The sequence below is a fragment of the Stegodyphus dumicola genome, chromosome 3 (assembly GCF_044657685.1).
Source record: "Stegodyphus dumicola isolate Sdum_Otavi_A_Nest chromosome 3, ASM4465768v1".
In the NCBI taxonomy this organism is placed as follows: Eukaryota; Metazoa; Arthropoda; class Arachnida; order Araneae; family Eresidae; genus Stegodyphus; species Stegodyphus dumicola.
Window position 1 is genome coordinate 68713906 of NC_140770.1, and position 13946 is coordinate 68727851.

The following is a 13946-nucleotide window of genomic DNA, read 5'->3' on the forward strand; positions in this document are numbered from 1 at the left end:
GTAATAAGCAAATAGAGCGATTAAAATAAAAAAATCAACTTTTAACTGAATAAGCAGTTATTAAAAAACATAAATTAGGAACCGATACATGTACTACGATGTATATAACTTTTTCTAATGACAATCTTTATTCAGATAACCCTCGAGTGCTTTGCCATAAAATAAATCACAAATGGCAATCTAATGGAAATACGCTGTTTAACATGGACTCGTCCATATCGTTAGCTCTGTTAATCAGAATGGATTTTTCTGCTAGATATTAGGCATCACTGAATTCGATGTAGATGTAATCAGTTTCAAGCTTCGCGGCCGCAACAAGAAAGCGACGTTGTCAATATCTAGGAGTCAGCAAAAATTGTCACAATGGACATCAAGAACAGACCCTAGCGTTTTTAAAATGGTGCTTCGTTATGCTATGAAACATTAACCAATGCATTCAGGAAATCGTTCTGAAAGGCAGAAAGCGAAGCAGTTGGTGTAATTATGAAAGCTCTCACTATCGCAATATCTTCCTAGAAACTATAATAAAAAAATCTGTTTTTTCTCTCATGGACATCCCATGGAATCACTCGTAACCAAAGTCGTTTGACTGTGGCACCACTTCAATCCTGGTATCTAAGATGTCTTCAGTACTTTTCTAACGACGTCGACGTCGAACGATTCGATCCGACGTCGAATTTTCTTCGCTGATTGACTCATGGTTTAGTAGATTTTCAGAATATTCTCTTTTAATAACATACAAGTAGCACTTCTGCATAAATAGCCCCAGCCCACACAATGGACAGATGGTGTACTTTACGCCTTTGGAAGATTCATATTTCTGGTGTATTTTAAGCCGAATCTGTACCTTCATTTCGTTTATTTCATAATTAGATGAGAAATGTTTGCATAGAATGCTTCAAAACTGTATATTCTTCTAGGTCCAGGATTATTTAGGAAACTGAGTGAGTTTACTTCGTAACAATTTCTTCTCTGAATTTCTTTAAAATTATTTTAAGAATATATTTATTCGATAATTGATACGGTTTTACAAACATTTGCACCATTAGCATAATTAGTTAAATTTACAGTTTCGTGCATTATGTATTGGACAACAAAACAATAGTTTACCAACACCTTGTAACTATTTTGATATATTTTATTTTATTAAATATGTTTCTGAGACAACATTCCCTGAAGTTATTAGGAAATTAATTCACTTCTAAGCATGCTTCAGAACTTAGATCTTATTTAAGTTATTTCTTAGGCATTCAAGTTAATATACTAAATTTAAAAGAATATATTTTAGTTTAGAACATTTACTAAATCTCAACAAAATGTCTATAACTCTTGTATCTGTTAGCTAAAAAAGGTCAGTTTACAGAACTTCATTAAAACTGATGTCTTCTCTCCTAACTAATCTTAACATATGACATGGTATGAAAACAGTAGCAAAAAGTTAATGCTTTAAATTTTACACTGCACAATTTTTCGATCTTTATAAGTGAAATCAATTGAAAAAATGTTCTGCAGTTTTTACATTACTGAGAACCTGCATTTATCGCTGTCACTTGCGTATTGGGAATAAATTTAGGAAAATAAACGAGCATGTAAATCTATGTTAAGTGCAGAGCTATTTGTTATGTCCGTTCTCGAAGGAACATTTATATAGATTTTTTAAGAGAAATACAAAGGATGGTAGAATAGCAGAAGGTAAAGGTCACGTATATTAGCAGAAGCAGTAAATCCAGCAACCAAAAATTAGCAAAGATCTAACGACATCCATTTGATCGTAATTCGTAAGAAATGGGATTAATTGAAGATAAAAATAGTATTCGATGGTTTTCTTGAAGAGGAGAAAATTCTTACCCTTTCTCAAATACTCTAAGAAGTGAAATAAGATATTATCCGTAGTAGTTCTTCATGTTAGTGGAAAATTTATAAACTATTATATACTATTTAAATTCAAGATTAAAAATATTTTTTGTTCAATTAAGAGATTACATAATACTGATATCTTTGTCGATTTATACCTCTAGATATGGAAGTCAGCTGACTTGTTTGAATGTGATGATTTAGAATAGTCTGTTTTTCAAAACCTAGATTTTTTTTTAATGTCAGCCTCATTACACGATCCATATGATAAAGTAAAATAATATGTCTTGCAAGAAAAGTACTTAAAATTCAATCTTCGATTTGACTGTGGCTTTATAGTAAAGTTCTATGCATTATGAAAAAAATCTGACTGAAATCGTAATTACGAAACGCACGTTTCATAATAACGATTTTAGTCAGAGTTGACTTTTCTATTATGAAATTCACTTAGGTACATTTCTTCGTTGTAATAATGTACTGCTCAGATTAGCTGAATTTATTGCATCGGTTAAACATACTCTTTTTTCAAAGTGAAGTGTTTCTAAATCATCCGGACATAAAGATCTAGCTACCACACGCACGTTAATCAAGCGATTTACTACCTTTTAACACGCACAGAACTGTGTATATTTTAAAATAAAAGGAATGGTACAAATATCTGCAGTTATTTTTGATAACCTTGAATAATAATTTTTCAAAATTCTACAGTTTTAAATAGTGTATATTTTGTCTGATATTATTATGGGAAGCTTACGGGAGATTCTTCATCATAATAGTTGTGAGGAATATTTTAGTTGATATCCAAATGTGTCAAGAATAACTACGTCTTTGGAATTCGTGTTTCTCTGAAAATTAAACAATTAATAAATATCTTTAGTACGCATGGTTTAGAAAAAATAAGTCTTGGGAAGTCAGATTTTGAATTCTTTATTAGTATGTGGTCATCCCACGAGTAGCCGAGTGGTTAAGACCGCTGAGTACTTATAGTTCGACTTGGTTTGGGTCCAAACCCAAACGAACGGCCTGCTGTGTAGTTGATTTTCGTGGTTTCCCCCAAATATAAATTCCTGTCAGTTTCCCCCAGAAAGTCCTCAGAAAAACACCTCTCCTCTTAAGCAAATAAGCCCTTTTGGCTTTCAAACAGCCTAGCCTAACCTATTATGCACTCAATTAAAGTTCTCATATTCATTGAAATATTTGCTAAGTGATGTAACAATAAGATGCGATAATATTGTTACGGCTTGTATTTGTACTGCTTGTATTGTTGTTATGGGCTTGTATTGTTACGGTTTTTTGTATTGATTTAGCTATCTTTAAATAGAATTAATTAAAATTGTTTTATATTACCGTGCAATGCAGCACGAGACTTATTTGAAGGCAAAGCTACTCCGGAAAAGTTAAAATACAGGAGAACGGACATTTAATAAATAGATATCTCGTAACTGTACTTTCTTGCTATCCTGAAAAATCGAGAAATTATGAGAAGATTCTCGTGCTGATTATAAAGCTTATAAAAACGGGAGGAAAATATCTGAGTTCAATTGTTTACTTATTGCTGTTAATGGTTGTAGCGAATTCGAGGTGAAATCGGATTAGCTTTCTCTGTTTTGAATTAAGGTCTGTTGAATATTTTAGTAGTTTAAAAGATAACTACTGTGAGATATTGCTATATTGTATGAATATCCCTAAGGAAATTTAAGCATTTTGTATTTATTCTTGGGATAAGAATAAATTTCTTTCACTTTTAATCGGACTTGTGCTTTTAGGTTATTACGAACCCGTATGCGCGCAACAATATTAAGGATATAATATGTATTGAAAACATATCTATATTATTCTAACTTTTTTGTTAAAGAAATAAAAATATCTGATTTTGCGTTATTTGTATTATTGAATTCAAATAATTTGGAATTACTCTAATTTAAATTTCTATGTCTACTTTATCTAAGAAACATATCATTTAAGGAACAAGCAGAATTGAGATGATAACGTTTTTGAAATCTTTCTGACTACCGAAACTGTCCGATTGAAATTATTCAGTTGATAATTCATTCCCCATTGTCTCCTAAACTGTCAAGGATGAAATCTGTGTTGGAATAAAGCAATGTAAAATTTTAAAATTTTGCTCTATATTAAAGCTCTACATGACTTTTAAAGATAATCCTGGTTTATTTTTAATATTATGTATTACATAGTTTTTTTTTTTTTTTTTTTTTTTTTAATATTATGTATTCTACATTTCCACCGGAAACTTTTGCTAAAGTTTTTGAAAGACTGTCATGAACCATTTTAGCTGGTTTTAACTATTGATCGAATTTCTAAAACGGGAAATAACTTTCCATTTATGATTCCCTAAAAATTACCATCTTTTTATCTTATTACCATTTTTATTGGAATATTCATTGAATTAAAAATGTTCTTAAATGCGAAGCAGTGACTGAAGATGGCTGAAAGTTAGGCTCTAATGCAATATCAGCGGAGAAAATTAAAGGATATTTTTTCCAGAGTGTGTAAAGGTTACCTTGATGGCATTAAATTTCATGGAGGTTGAAGAATATCTGCTTGGGTAATATTTTTATGTACAATAATTGTTCTGCTGTCACACGTGCTGGCTAATAGAATAAACACAATAGAATAAATGCACTCTTTAAAATTCACTATATTTGTTTACCCACTTTGGCGCTAGGTTTATTTAACAGCGTTATATTTCGTTCATATTGTAACTCAGAATGGACAAAATTTATATCATTTGAAGAATTTTCTAATCGTTGCTACATGTTCTATTCAAATACTATAATAAATCTAGAACGATGTATAAAAGAAATTAAGCAAAGAAAACAAAAAAGAAACAGTTTTTCGCAAACGATTCAGTATTTTTCATTCAATTAATTCAGTTCTCGCTTCGCGACAAAGCAAAAATACATAAAAACTCAAAATACCTATATTAAAAATTACGAAATAAATCTTAAACACTTATTTCCTCGGAAAAATTCCAGGAAGGATTACGCATGATTTAATTCGCAATAATAAATGAAGACGTTATCTTTGTTGTTGCGAAGCTTAGTCACTCTAGATTGGCAACAAATCTACTATTCTGTTTCAAATGTAAACACAAACATGTTCGCCATGTTATTTAAAAATTAGGCTTAACCGCGCTTAAACAGCTTTTAAATTGATAATTCTACAAATATTGCTTACAGATTTCCTAAAGGCATAAAAACCTTAACCGGAAGATAAAAACAACATAATTCAATCACTTTTAAAGCAATAAATGCACAATTTACAAATATATAAGAGTAAAGAAACTGAGAGTACTGAACCGGGTAAGAGAGTGGATATATATATAAATATATTTATAATGCGTTTGGTGCGGGCGATTGCAACCAAAATACGAGGTGCACATTTACATATTATAGCAGTCCTATATACAAAATTTCAACGTTCTGAGGATACTCGTTTTTGAGTTATGCGAGATACGTACGTACGTACAGACACCACGAAAAATTCTCTTCAGAATTTATTTTAAAGGAGTTTTATAATTTTTTTGGAGGAAAAGAATCTTTTATATTGTCTTTACGTACAGATGTCATGCAAAAACATCGTTAAATTGCATTCGATAGCAGTCATAATGGATATTTTCTTTAAAATATGCTGCTTGAAACTTTTCGCGGTTACAATACTTGCTTTTTACTTCGTACAAAGAAGTAAAAAAAAGTATAAGACTAAATAAATATGAATTGAATTTTGAAATTTTAATCATTTGAAAATTTAGTGTTAAGCTTATATTGTATTATTTCGTCTTTCTAGATCTAAAATCACTTCGGTTAATAAACACAAGCTTGAAACCTTGTTATGGCATTGTTTCACTGAGAACATTAAACTGGCGCTTTATCCCAACAATTTATGGATCCCTCGATAATTACCATGTAGACAGATTTGGAATCCATGCGTGATAACCTTTATGAGGCTGTAAATATTTGTCGTAACATACTATTCCGGTCCAGACGCTAATCAGCGTCCAATCAAATTTAGATATGCCTATAATTGGAGAGCTGTTATCAGAGATAGGATTGGGAAATACTGTATACTCATGAACGTGCTTCAATTAGAGCTGAGGTGTATTGGATGATATTAATATGCATCATGAGTGCCTGTAATCGCATTGTTGGAATATGTACAAAATTTGGAAATTTAAATGAGCTATGTATCATTATTGCTTATGAGTAATTTTGTAAATAGTTACAGATTAAGTTATATTTACATGCTTAGCGGAATATCGTTTTGTTACCTGATTTACACTCTGTAATGTTTTATTATTATTATTATTATTTTTTTTTGTAATTTTTTACAAATATTTCTAATTTTTTTCTCCTCCTTTTTGCGAATTATGATGCCCCCCAATCGGAATATTGGTCAGTGACTCTGATTGCCGTACTGAAGGGTCCAGGTTCAAATCCCGGAGAAGACATGAATATTTGTAAATGTAGAATGTCTGTGCTGTATTGGGGCCCTCAAAATATGCGGTGAGCCCAAAATCCTCTCAAGAGGCTGGTGACAGGGAAAGAGAGGTGGGAGTTCCTCGGACCGTCCGCCCCGGGCTGATGTTCTTCAAAATTGAGGGCCGAAATGAACAGTCTCACTGTCACCTGCAAGGTGCCCAAGGCTCTTGTCAACGACAGGCGATATCTTGCCTCGTTGCCACGATGAATTGCCTGGGCTTTGCTCTGATGTTAAACAAGCGAGATTAGTTATAACAATACAATGCTAATCTACACAGATTGTTTTGATTCTTTTATTGTGAAGCGGATGTTTTAAGATGCAAGTTTAAGACTTAAATATTTTGCATATTTATTTCACATATTATGTTAAATTTCTGCAATTTTATTTTTTATTTTTGCGCTTCTCTGCTGGATAAAGAATCCCACAATTCGTAAATATTGGTGAATCTAAAATGTAGGTAAAGATCAATCAACGAGAAATCATCTCATTACACATAACTAGCACGCGAATTCTGAAAGTTAAAAGAATATCGAATGGAACGTACACTTGCAGGTTATTTCATATTTAAATATAACACCGAAAGTAGTCAGATTTTCTATAACTATATAAATATGCGAAAACCGTTTGGAAACTTTATTTCGCGGAAGCTTGCTGGCAGCTAAGTTGTCGATGGGCTAAAAATAGCAAAATAAATTAAATTTATGAAAAACTGTAAGACTGATAAAATCTGTAACAAGATTTTTAAACAATGCATGGGGAAGAAGGTAAACATGCATTATGAGTCTTAGAAATTCGAATTCTGCTAGATAGTTTATTCAATTTATCTTTTTTCCCAACTTTGTTATTCTTTTATTGCACATATAATATACTGTAAGTTATTACATAAATTATTCTTTTTTTCTTTTAGAGGTTTCTGGGAAATGAAAAATCTTGGCATGTTCTTTCAGTAGTAAGTATATTTTGATACCTTACCATTAAGTAATTTAATGCTTTGGAAAGGCTCTGTATTACATTTTAATTCATTATTTTTTATTTTACGCATATATTTTCCAAACTGCCTAAATATGTTTCAATGCAAAACTCAAGAAATGTTCTATCCCTTCTCTGTATTTGTATATTCGATACTAATTCATTTGCTACGTGTCTCAAAAAGAAACTTGAAAAAGTTAGCGAAATTACTTCCATCACGTCTCAAAGCTCTTCAAAGTAATTTGCTTCTTGCATTCATGTACAAATTCTAGCACCCGCACAAAGGTTTAAAATATTTCTGCATGTCTTATTAAAGAAAAATATTCCCTGCGAGTTGTAAGCGTAAATGTGTTCCATACAAAGTCAATATCTTTTGTCGTAACTAAGCGGAATATCTCCAATCTTTCGAATCTTTTCAAATAATAATAATAAGAAGAAAAATGAAAAAGTGTTTATTTAATATCAAAATTTTTAATTTTTAATATTAATAATTAAATAATTTAATAATATCAAGATTTTTAATATTAATAATTAAATAATTTAATAATATCAAAATTTTTAATATTAATAATTTTAATATTAATTTAGTATTAATATCAGTTGTTAATTTAATTATTTAAGCCCAGATATATGGAGACGATTCGAGATACTTCAAAGTTTCTTAAGAAAGCGCGACGAATTATTTGCTTGGAAATTCCCGCAAATTTGTATACTGGGGCAATTTGGTACTCATGAGTGCCTCGAGGTAATACTAACTATGCTGAAGCACTACGGTATTCAGAACTGCCTTGAGGTAATTTTGACAATGTAGGTAACATTGAAATTGCAACATTCTTTGGAAGTTATCCGGTGCCAAGCCATTGCTCAGCCTGTCACTGGTCTATAAGTGACACGCCGACTTGCTCCTAGAGGTCAACACCATTATGATTCATCGCCAAGGCTAAGTAGTGTTCCCACTAACCGATGAACATCTTTGTATCTCTGATGTTCAATATACCACCAACCTCTGCCCCCCGTGTCTAGAAACCGGCCGCAGCTTCGTGTAAGACCCGTTCTCCGTTTCCCTCTAGGACACGTTGCCGCTTTTCCACCGCCACGAGGTAGAAGGAGTTAATAAATGCCATTACTAAATAAAGATCAAATTATTTTATTACCACAATTCAAGTTTTAATTCAGGTTTCCAAAGTTTTGACTAAACCTTTCAGCGGTATTTAAATTAGGATTCGAAATATTTGAACGATCAGAATTTGAGTGACTCCTTGTTGTGACAATAAGTTTGGTTAAATTTAACGTTATAGTACAAAGCAAGATGCTTCAAATCTCCTAAAGACTGAAAAAGGGTAGGGAAAGCTAGAACAGATGAAAGGATGTTGGTAAGTTGTTTTAATGTGAAGGGCAATGGACACTGATAGTTTCTTTCTGCAGGTTAGGGATCAAATGAAACATTCTGTTGTTTGACAGGAAGAAGAATGCAGTTGACGAAAAAAGACGTTGCTAGTGAAAGAACGGAAACACTTTACATCATCACGATAACGCACAAAGCTTCAATTTCTTCAAGAAGCAATTCAGAGAAAAACTAAGCTCCTTGATTGTTTGCCAGTTTTGACACCTCGTAAGACCATTAGGCGAATTTCTACAGGATGTTAGAACTCACTTCTATTAAAAACACCTAATCATTTTTAGGGAAACATATGACAAGGGATTGCGTCCTTCATGTTGTCAAGCAAGGCGTAGTCCGATGTCTTGGTTCGAGGTCCGAAGCCCACCCAGTTGCACACACATTTGTCATCTCCAAATCACCATGCACAATCGCCTGCAATGTTCCTTGCGCAAGCCCTGTCTCCCCCTGCATCTTATTGAACGTTATGCGCCTATTCGCCATGATCAAATCCGACAGAGCTGCCCCATTTGATGCTGTATGCGATGCTGCTGGTCGTTCCGCGCTTACACTTTTGGCTGCGGTCTCCACTCCACTGCTGAACTTGGTCAACCAAAGAGGTACGGTAAGGCTTGAGGGTGCTTTGTTCCCGCACACCGACATCATGCGACAATATATTCCTTCCTACCATCGGAACCACTCTGTCCAACGCTGACCGATAATCACTTTCCATCATTGTTGTCCACGCTCTCAATGACGACGGCTAAAACGGACGGCGCTGACTTATACCGTTCGGCTTGCGGACAACTCCATCTATGCATTCTGAGTAGCTCGCACTCCCTTGAGTCTATTTCACTTGTTTTCCCTTCGCATTGTGTAATAGTTTCGTTGTGAGAGCCGTTGTGTCAATTATGTCTGTCTTATATTTGGTTGAACCAAGTACTCGAAGTTTGAATTATGTTTGAGTGAAGAAGAAAAGTGAATCTAAGTCTATAACATTCAGATAAATTATAGTAATAAGCATATCAGAAGACCCATTTGCTAATATTCCAGTAATTAATTCAGAAGTCAAACAACAAAAATCAGCCTTAATTTTCAAAATTTTCACATGACTAGTTTCGATGGTTTTACCGAACCACCATCCTCAGCTGCAAAACCGCAAATGAACAAGATAAGAAATAATGATTAGATTAGATAAGATAAGAAAGCCTGGACAAGAATACGCAAGTATCGCCATCTGTAGGTGAAACCAGAACTAAAACATAATTTCTTTAAAGGCCAAAGGCAAATTTGGATTGGAATTAGGATCGTTAACTAGAACAGAAAGATTTTTATGAATGTGAAATGCCTCTATAAAATCCAGTTCTCCAATGGAAGATGTTTTTTGAATAATTTTGGCTGCAGAAAAATTGAAAGTGTGATTTTCGGACCAACAATGTTGAGCAACAGAAGACTTCTGTGTTTCCTTTTTTCTAACATATGCCTCATGTTCTTTGACGCGAAATTTTAAGGCTCTCTTAGTTTGGCCAATGTAAATTAGACCACACTGGCAAGGAATCCTATAAATTCCCCATGAATTCATATCCGGAATGGGGTCATTGAGTATGGAACTCGGAATTTTATTGATGGGAGAATAAACAACCCGAAAGTTAAATTTCTGCAAAATATGTGCAATTTTATAGCTAATTGATGGAAGGAAAGGAATGACAACAGAATTTTTATAATCTCCTAAAACAAGAGTGTGCCTTTTAGTGTGTTGAAATGAGAATTTTTTTTTTTTTTTTAACTGCTTGATTAATAATGTTGGGTGAAAAGACCCTGTCAATAGCTATTATCAATTATTATATTAGTCAAGCAGTTAAACAATTCTCATTTCAACACATTAAAAGGCACACTCTTGTTTTAGGAGATTATAAAAAATCTGTTGTCATTCCCTTCTTTCCATCAATTAGCTATAAAATTGCACATATTTTGCAGAAATTTAACTTTCGGGTTGTTTATTCTCCCATCAATAAAATTCCGAGTTCCATACTCAAGGACCCCATTCCGGATATGAATTCCTGGGGTATTTATAGGATTCCTTGCCAGTGTGGTTTAATTTACATTGGCGAAACTAAGAGAGCCTTAAAATTTCGCGTCAAAGAACATGAGGCATATGTTAGAAAAAAGGAAACACAGAAGTCTTCTGTTGCTCAACATTGTGGGTCCGAAAATCACACTTTCAATTTTTCTGCTGCCAAAATTATTCAAAAAACATCTTCCATTGGAGAACTGGATTTCATAGAGGCATTTCACATTCATAAAAATCTTTCTGTTCTAGTTAACGATCCTAATTCCAATCCAAATTTGCCTTCGGCCTTTAAAGAAATTATGTTTTAGTTCTGGTTTCACCAACAGATGGCGATACTTGCGTATTCTTGTCCAGGCTTTCTTATCTTATCTAATCTAATCATTATTTCTTATCTTGTTCATTTGCGGTTTTGCAGCTGAGGATGGTGGCTCGGTAAAACCATCGAAACTAGTCATGTGAAAATTTTGAAAATTAACGCTGATTTTTGTTGTTTGACTTCTGAATTAGTACTTCTTCGGCGTGTTATTGTGTCTTAATTCCAGTAATTATTATATTTTTATGTGTTAAGTGCTGTTCATTCACGTCGAATTGCATTTTTTGTACCGCTTTTGTAAAGTCTTAGCCTTTAGTTTAAACAGATTCAGATATTTAGTGTATCAAGTCATAGAAAGGATTTTATTTTTGTTGGTGATTTATGTTGTATTGTGATTTGATAATAAATATTTTTAGCAGAAATTCGAAAACAAAACAATGTAGAAGGCATCAGAGTCAAATTAAAATGTTTTTGCTTTCTCCATTTCATCTAATAAAAATTATACTTTATCATGTAGTTGTATCATACTTTTATCATGTAGTTGCTAACAAGAATATATTTTTTAAATCAAGAGATATAATCATACATAGTTAGCAGTTCTGTATGGCGATGATACTAAATTTCTAAAATTAAAGAGAAATTTAAATGCATTGAATGTAATTTTAACCATGGTTTAGATCAGAGGATTTTGAATATGATTAAGTCTCGGACACTTACTACACCGATTCAGAATAGTAAATTTCATAAATTTTGTTCAGAGAAAATAGCTTGTTTTTTTATTTCTTTTTCGAAATCCAGAAACTAAAATGTATAAATAAAATATGTAATTTTTATTGAATATGCTAAAATTTGTAAATTACGTTGCGGCTATCGTAATACTTTTTGGATATACGGAATTAAAAATAAAATCACCATGCACACATTTACGAAATAAATTATCATAGTTTCGATGAATAACTGGACAAGGGTATGCATAAAAAGAATGATTACATTCATTTAAATTAAAAGTTCTTTTTCAAGTTTTATTTTAGTATGAAAATATATTAACCGAACTCATTTTGGTTCCATCCAATTTTTCGAATAATTGAAGCCCATCTAGATGTGAATTTGAATATATTAAATTAGCCAGTCTTTTTCTTCTATTTCTCTTCCTTTTTTTCCCCCGAATTTTGGCGTTTTTAAACTTAACATCTGTATTATTTTCTCAATCACATTAGTGTTGGCTTTTCCGCTTTCTTATTGAAAACTTTACATTTTATGCTTAGTTTAGAATATGAAAAAAAAAAAAAAAAAAAAAAAAAATGAGAGGAATTTAAATAAAACATAAATAAAAATAGTGTAAGTAAAATAAAGATTCAGTAAGTATTTGATATTTTATGATACCGAAAATTGATATTGTTTGGCGATAGTCGTCTTAGAAAAGCCTTAAACCATGATAGCGATTATTAATGGATTTATTTCTTTGGTTGTTCTTTGGTTGAGTCTTTGGGTGTTTATTAAAAGTACGGAAATAGAAATGTCACCGCTTTGTTAATAAAATTCTCTATTTCTTGAAAGTAATTTCACGGCTTGTGAGCTATTAGATAAGCGTGAAATTTTTAAATATTGAAGAAAAAACTGCGCATATTTCTTTTCTTTTCCGTTCAGGATATTTGTTTCTTAAATTTGCGGTTTGCTTTTGAAAATCGAAAACGTAAAACACCATTTGGTGATTGAATTTTTTATGAAAGAAGGCATAACAACAACAAATACTCATGAATGTATGTTACAATCCACAAAAGAATTATTGCAATGTTACTAACCTTAGTCAAAATTTAGGATACGATATTAAAAAAAAATTTTTGAAAGCTTTCAGATTTTATATTACGCCAAAGGGGCGTTTTTTAACAATTTGTGCGTTACCTTTATTTATTGAATATCATGTTTTTCGCACTTAAACCATAAAATTAAATTCAGCAGCAATATCACAAAATATTTAAAAGAACATTTCTTTAGAATTTCCGATACACGGTTTCGCGGGCTAGCCATAAAAATGTTTTTATTTTCCGGTACAGTGTTGCCATTGCTCGCTTCGAAATCCTTGAGTTTCTTAATCAAAAACTCATAAATATTTGCAAAATATGAAGCAGATCGTAAAACAAATTCTAAATTCCGAATTTGGCCCATAGTCTGGTGGAGGCGTAAGTTATTCAGACTTTGATGGCTCCAGGGACCGTTGTTTTATCACAATGCGAGAAACATACATACATTTATGCAGATTCTTGATTATTTATTTACTTTAAATGTAATACAAGGCGATAATATTTGGTGGCAACAATTTAAACTGTGATTCTTCGTTTATCAACCCAAAATGCCAAAACGAAAGTAATAACTTTTTCAGCAAATTGCCCCTTTGTGCTAGAAAAAACAGGAAAAGGTACCACTCAAAGATGATCGTGATTAAGGCTGCAGAACGGACTGGACCACTAAAAATATACATAAGAAAGTCGGGCAATAAATGATGAAAACTCGGCTTATGACACTTTCTTAAAATTTGGTGGGATAGTTTGGTTTGGTTTCCTTAATTATGGCAAAGCACTCGAGGGCTATCTGGCTGAGGGGAAAGAGTTTCTAAGCAAAACAGCCAGCCCTTTTGCCGTGATTCAAATGCCGGATCGAATTACCAGTACTCAGCGACTTTGCGACTTAGCCGCTGGTGGGCCCAAATGTGGTGAGAAGGGGCATCAAAGCAAAATTTTAATTTGCTAAATATGTTATAAGTTTATCCTTTCTGCGATATTCCATAAATCTGCTTTTCTCTTTGGTATATTACACAATATATAACTTTCATAAATAACTAGACTGTGTTTTTAAATTTGGAG

General features: G+C 32.5%; 1 protein-coding gene across 4 annotated transcripts in view; it reads left to right on the forward strand.

Moving 5' to 3' along the window:
- Positions 1–13946, forward strand: part of LOC118183693 (FMRFamide receptor-like) — a 603920-nt gene that overhangs the window by 254309 nt on the left and 335665 nt on the right. For all 4 annotated transcript variants that reach the window (XM_085812982.1, XM_085812984.1, XM_085812983.1 and 1 more), the window contains one exon: positions 7262–7303. The gene's annotated coding sequence lies outside the window, so the exon portion shown is untranslated. The remainder of the gene's footprint in view (positions 1–7261; positions 7304–13946) is intronic.